Source organism: Mytilus trossulus, chromosome 8 (genome assembly GCF_036588685.1).
Source record: "Mytilus trossulus isolate FHL-02 chromosome 8, PNRI_Mtr1.1.1.hap1, whole genome shotgun sequence".
In the NCBI taxonomy this organism is placed as follows: domain Eukaryota; kingdom Metazoa; phylum Mollusca; class Bivalvia; order Mytilida; family Mytilidae; genus Mytilus; species Mytilus trossulus.
This window is the reverse complement of record NC_086380.1, coordinates 13,429,901-13,437,335: the sequence shown is the minus strand read 5'-3', so window position 1 is coordinate 13,437,335 and position 7,435 is coordinate 13,429,901. Positions and strand designations below refer to the sequence as shown.

Genomic DNA, 7,435 nt, shown 5'->3' with positions numbered 1-7,435 from the left:
ACTTTCTTATATTTTTGCTTTGTAGCGTTCGTGAATTGCCCTTTGTATTTGGTTTTCAATATTAGTAGTATAGTAAAATATTCTTACCTTGATTAATTATTAAAATTTGAAGAAAAATAAATTGTTCTATAAAATGCATTGTTTGATGAATGCATACATTGGAATTAGCCAAATAAGAAGGTACTATAAAAACTCATATCTAGCCCTTGACACTTATCTAAAGATTAATGACAACATCTAAAACAACAAGGTACTATGGAAGTTTTTAAATTAATAAAAGAAAGAAGTCATAAGGCAAACAGCTAGCAAAATAAAAAAAAAACCACAAACACAGATCATGATATCTGTCAAATCCAATGTCTTTTTAATTATTCGAGGGTAGTATTTGATCGATTTACAATCGATGCTTATTATTCGTAAGTTCTAGGGGCCATAAAGTGTCATTATTATACCTTCACCTTTCAGATCTATTAAGTCTGTTTATACATGCTTCGGATTATTTTTAGTTCAAACACATCAACAGTAACTAGTGTTTATATTTAAATTGTCATATAACTCTATTATCAACACAGTTGTCAATACCGTTAAACTAGTTCAAATAGTTTGACCATAACAGAATTTTACCCCGTTTTTTTGGTTGGTGAATTAGTGGTGATTGGTATTATGACTACTGTTTTTGTGTGATTGGGTTTTTTTTGTTCATCAACTGGTCTGATTCTCCATTGTTTCATGCTTTTTCTTTTTCAAAAATTATAAATAAATGGTAACTTTGCTGTGAAATAACGAAGAGAACACCTATCTATATTCACAGTTGTCAAATTGTATATTCGTAGTAAGAGTGATAAAATCGAGAATGGAAATGGGGAATGTATCAAAGAGACAATAACCCGACCATAGAAAACAAAACAGCAGAAGGTCACCAACATGTCGTCAATGAAACGAGAATTCCCGCACCCGGAGGCGTCCTTCAGCTGGCCCCGAAACAAATATATACTAGTTCAATGATAATACCGGGTATACTGATATTCACACGTTACAGATATCATTGAGTTGATATTTGTACAGTACATATCTTAGTTTATTTTCTTGCAATTAAGAACGCGTGTGTCAAATAAACGAGAAGATACCCGCATAAGTGAAATTTCAAAAATACTACCCTTTGATGTTGATTTGTTTTATGCATATCAGGCTGGTAATCAGGGCGAAAATGTGTGTGAAAAAAAAAAACAATAGACCAATACATCGGTACCACGTTTTTATACATGTTCAAAATGCATGTAGTACTAGCGGAACTACAAGGTTATCACATGTGAATATGTATAATATATTTGAAGGAAGAATGACCGATTTTACTTTCAGTTTGTAATGATTCGTTTATCGTCTATCGTCTTTTGCGGAGTTTTGCGATTGACTGCTGTCTTATCTTGTAGTGCAAACCAGTTTAGAGATTATCCCGCAAGTCAATCTCGATTAAGTTACACAAAAGAATTCCTGTAGAATTAGAATCAGTAAGTAAAAATGATACAACTAAAGATTACTATAACTTCCAAAGTATTGGAAAGTACATTCGACCACAACCACCAGAATCTTCCGAAACTATAACCAATGCACAGCACACGAGTCCGATAGTGTGACTATGTATCTATATAAAATGTGGAAGGGGTATAACAGTTTTCGTCAGGAACAAGTCCTCCTTAAGCCATATGTCATAAAAATGAAACACAATAAAAATTATTCACATTCAAGCTACAATAGGATGACTACAGTCTTGAACGACAAAATGATATTTGAAAGCAGAGCCAACTTAATTATAATGACATAATAAAAAACAAAAACTAAAAACGTATAAACAAAAATAAACAGTGAATAAAAAGTGAATTCAACAACTAAACCACACATGTTAAAATATACCGTCCTGTAATCTTGATATTGGTAGCTGTGATCTAGAAAAGAGTCAAAACATCAAAGTTCTGGCCTTGAAGGCATAAAACTTTGCTCAATGCACTGAGCACAAAAATCATGCTCGAAAAATGAAATCGAGCAATTTGAATGGTTGATTTTCGAGTCTGAGTAAAAAACATGCTTGAAAGTTTTGTGGCCGTGAGACCTGGCAAACAATTTCACCATGTGTTGACGGTTTACTGTCCACTTAGAAGTTTACACTCTGTAAATTATAAATCCAACCGATAATGTAAAACTCTGGCAAATAATTAACCTCCCATTTGAATTGCTTTTATATTTCTGTAAATGCTGACACAGACCATTACGGATTTTAAATTCTACGCTTAATTACATATATATTATGTTTGTTTATTATCACAAAATGATAAGCCAATATTACTCTAAAACTATTGAGATAAATTCATCGCATCACTGTGCATTTCCTCTTCCATTTAGTCATCAGAAATCTGAGAAATCTTATCATATCACATTATGTGAACGTCTGAAGATTGAAATTGAAATACTTCCCAGCTTTGACTTTGTAAATGTTTGCTTCTATAAGCTATACGGTTCATTTTTTAACAATATTAATGTGATTATGTATATAATATGCGACAAACAGAGAAATAATATTACACGCGACACAACATAGAGAACTAAAGACTAAGCAACACAAACCCCACCAAAAACTAGAAGATGATCGCAATTGCTCCGGGAGGGTAAGCAGCTCCTGTTTCATATGTGGCACCTGTAAATAGTCAAATGATAGTGAAATTTATCTAAACATTAATGAAATATCTAAAAAAAAAGATCAAGCTACTGTAGAAGTTTTCCAACCAATGGAAGAAAGAAGCTAAAAGGCAAACGTTTAACGTTTAATTAAAAGATATATAAAATGATCATAAAATCTGTCGGATCAAATGTTTTGTAAATATCTGAAGGGTGTTTTTTTATAGATAATTTTGCTATTTAAATCGATGCTTTTCATTTTTTAAGTTCCATGAGCCATTAAGTGGTCTGGACATATCTTCCGTTTATATATTTATAAAGCCTGTTTATACACGCTTTGGGTAAATTTCAGTTTCAAACACATTAAGAAAAGTAACGAGTAAGGCGAAACGTATGAAATTAGTTAGATTGTCATATACCTCTATAATCAACACAATTGTCAATATAGTAAAACTAGTTAAAATTTTCTGACATTTCATAGTTCCTCAATGCCCTTCAACTTTGTACTTGATGGCTTTATAACTTTTTTGATCTAGGCGTAACTGATATGTCTTATGAAGACGAAACGTGCGTCTGGCGTATTAAATTATAAGACTTATACCTTTGATAACTATCTACCCCGTTTTTGGATTGAGGAATCGTGGTGATCAAAGTTTAGTTCATGTCTACTGTTTTGTATTCGACTTTCTTCCTTTTGTTCATTCAAATGTCTGTTGCTCAATTGTCCTTTGTTTGTACTGTCTACCTTGTATCTTTTCTAGTTTTTGTATAATTATGATAACTTTTAGCTGTGAAAATTAAAACGAAAAAGAACACATATCTCCATCCGACTTGCAGTTGTCAAAGTTCATTGATTATTAGCAGTAGTCAAATGCCAGTTCATGGATACGTTAACATACTTGACACTTGTCAGCACATATCTAAGCTTTTTTAAGTGAATGTATGATATTTAGAATAATATAAAAAAAAACGATGAGATACTTGCATACGTGACATTCCATGAGTACTACCTTTCGATGAAGATTTATTGTACATATATACGGCTGATTTGCAGGGCGTAAATGTGTGTCATAGTCACAAAAATCGGGTTCACTTATGAAGATATAATAATACAGGTGAGGCAGAAATAACCGAATTCCCTATACTTTGTAATGATTTGTCTATTGTCTTACTGTATTTCACAGAGGTTTGCGATCGTCTGCCCACTAATCTTGTAAAGCAAACCAGTTTCCAGCAAGTTGATCTCGATAAAGTATCACAAAAGAACCTGCGTAAAATAAGAATACAGAGAAAAAAATAATACAACTTATTAACAAAATATTGGAAAGTACATTCGACAACCCCCACGAACAACATGTACACCTGACTCAACCGAAAACAGACAAACTAAAAAACAACGACAATGAACTTCACACGGTTCAGAGAGTTGGGGCAATATGCGCAATTGTTATTCCATAGGCCGTAATGGTAACGTTTTCTTCTGTTGCTCAGCCCATATCGTAAACTTGTATATGTATGATGGCTTGTTTCGAAGCTGAGACATTTTTACATATGTGGTTAAATTTTCGGGGTACGAAGTGTGATTCATTTTTCCGTAATTTAGCAAACCCCGAGTATCCTTTTGCGATGTCGCTCCTCATGGTAAAAAATCCCAATTTTAACACAATAAGTTCTTTGAAATTTTAATACTTTGAACACATTTCATAGCTCCATGGTTTTTACACATTTATTCTGTGTTCCCTTATTTTCTAAATTAACACTAATGGTTCAGCTCAGTTATTTGTTTATCATAGAAATGGGTCAAATATCACTACACAGAGATTTTTTGTTTACACGTGACTTTTGTGTTCCTCATTTCAAGGCGCATTAGGGGTATTGTCCCATATTGAAATCCATAGTTCTGATTTTTCCAAATATTTTTAGGTGATCTTCATCGGTATGACATTCTGAATAAATCTGTGTATTTTTGTCCATTTCTGAAAAAAAATAAAGTCATTTCAGCACTATATGGCAATGACACTTTTATCGCTATATTCATTTATTTTTAATACAACGTGCATGTATAATTAATTTCTTCCAGTATACCTTTACTAGTCAAAACAAGGACAAAACTTCTGATGATAACCTTAAATAACAATACACAGACCCTATTAAAGCATTCTATAACATTTTCTTGTGTCTTAAAGTGCATTTTGACAGAGAAATTATGCAAAAATGTAGATTTCATAAAAAAAACACCAGCAAAATAACTATTCTTACTAGTGGACATCTGGTATATAATACTGTGGAAACCCCTCAAAACTACTGGGAAAGTAATTCTTATCATGTAATTAGAGTGCAATGAAGTACAAATTTTCAAAACTTGTCCATTCACATAATTCTATTTGAGAAAAAAAGGCTTTTTACATGTTTTTCAATGAAAACCCTTTATCAGTGAGAAATCCACATGACATCACACGTATTATGGCGTCATTAAATAATGACAGATCAAAATAGTGCTAAATAGAGTTTGCAGTGTTACATGAGAATCAGTTGACGCAAGATTTAACTCGAAATGTTGAGTCGAAAAGACCAGTAACCAAGCCTTTTCATTTAATAGCAAGACCATATATAGCAACAGTTTTCATATAAGCATATTTCTAACATACCGACTGTAATTTCATTTGCACAAATACCATAAATAAATAATTTAGAGCTTACCTAATAAATCAAAATGCTTACCAGTTATTCAGGACTTTTTAAAACCTTTAGTTTGTCATCTCATATTTAAAAGTAATGATATGTCTGGAACTGAAATAAGACAAAAAAAATTAACTCAAACTGTGTTATCATTTAATTTAAATACATAAGTATTATTGAGAGAGAAAAATCTAATTCTTGAAAATTTTATCACAAAGAAAGAAAAATGCTTCTCCCTTGTGGCTTAGCCACCTTCATTTAAACTGTTTATATTAGAAGCAATGAGTAGTAGCTAACTAGCTTAATACATGTAGTTGAATAGCAATATTGTGTTCAAGAAGGTTTGACCCTCCCCCTTTTTCATTGAGAAATGACAATATCTTGTGTTTTGCTCATGTGCATTAACAATAGTAATTCGTGATTTTCTTCATACATGTACATGTTTTTTTTCTGTTTATTTGCATATGATATCTACTGACCAGGGTCAAATCATTGGATAAAAGCACATGTATGATGTATCTCACTTTACTCGTGTGAAGTGTGTTATCTCCCTTGATTATAAGCTATTCCTGTAGACCAGAGTGATAATTGCATAACAAAGACTATATTGTGTCATGTTTACTTACAATTTATTTATATTACATGTAAGTTTTTTCTTGCCTTTTTCAATTGAATAAACAATTCATTTCGGATCTCTCGGGGGTAAACAAAGTTATGACTGTGCCTAAAAAAAGTGTTCAGCCCCGTGCCAGTAATGCATTTAAAAGTGAAAATTTTATTGAATTTTTGCTGTTCTTTATCAATAATATTTATCTGAAATCATTTATGATAACTAGGTATAAATAAAAAACTACTAACCATCATTTTAACAATTTTCTGTGGTGTACAAGGTGAAATAAGCTTAAGACATCTCTGGATTTTTTCTCACAAGATGGGGCAATATGCGCAATTGTTATTCCATAGGCCGTAATGGTAACGTTTTCTTCTGTTGCTCAGCCCATATCGTAAACTTGTATATGTATGATGGCTTGTTTCGAAGCTGAGACATTTTTACATATGTGGTTAAATTTTCGGGGTACGAAGTGTGATTCATTTTTCCGTAATTTAGCAAACCCCGAGTATCCTTTTGCGATGTCGCTCCTCATGGTAAAAAATCCCAATTTTAACACAATAAGTTCTTTGAAATTTTAATACTTTGAACACATTTCATAGCTCCATGGTTTTTACACATTTATTCTGTGTTCTCTTATTTTCTAAATTAACACTAATGGTTCAGCTCAGTTATTTGTGTATCATAGAAATGGGTCAAATATCACTACACAGAGATTTTTTGTTTACACGTGACTTTTGTGTTCCTCATTTCAAGGCGCATTAGGGGTATTGTCCCAGTTAACCTGATCTTCCATATAATGTGGTGGTTTAAATCAATTTTCCTTACGAAAAAGTCTCCTCTTGACCTATCTATACCATATGTCATAAAATAAAACACACAATAAAAAGTATGCACCTCCAAGCTACAACAGGACGACAACAGACTTGCACGACGGAACGTTATTTAAGAGTAGATTCAACTGTGTAATGATGGTATAATAAGGAGCAAAGCCACAAGCACAAAGAAAATAACTGCAGAAGATACCGCATCAATATTACTCACAGTGAATGAAAAAGGTGTTCGAACAACGTAACCGCTAATATGGAATACCCTTCTGCTTAATAGAAAATTCAAAACGTCAACTGATACAAACAGTGCAGGCAATTTTACAATGTTTTGGCGGTTTACTGTTCACTAAGCAGTTTACTCTCCGTATATGGCACACCCCATCGAAAATGTATTTAACTTTAGCAAATAATCCACTTCTCATATCTGTTTCTATTTCTATTAATATGGTTGGTTTGCTGCACTTTAGATGTGGTTTTCAAATCAAATAGTTTAATAATATTATTCTTACTTTGATAAATTAAATTTGAAGAAAAACATTGTACTAAATGCATAGTTTGATGAATGCATAAATTGGATTTAGACAAAGGAGAAGGTACGATAAAAACTAGTATCTTTTCCATGAAAATTATCTAAAGAATAATGACG

General features: G+C 32.3%; 1 long non-coding RNA gene across 1 annotated transcript; it reads right to left on the bottom strand.

Annotated features, from left to right (window-relative positions):
- Positions 1-4,340: 4,340 nt before the first annotated feature.
- LOC134728318 (uncharacterized) lies at positions 4,341-6,627 on the bottom strand. Its single transcript, XR_010108787.1, has 3 exons — positions 6,208-6,627; positions 5,392-5,460; positions 4,341-4,646 (listed from the first exon to the last, which is right to left on the bottom strand). It is a non-coding gene; the product is annotated as an uncharacterized LOC134728318 (long non-coding RNA).
- Positions 6,628-7,435: the final 808 nt, after the last annotated feature.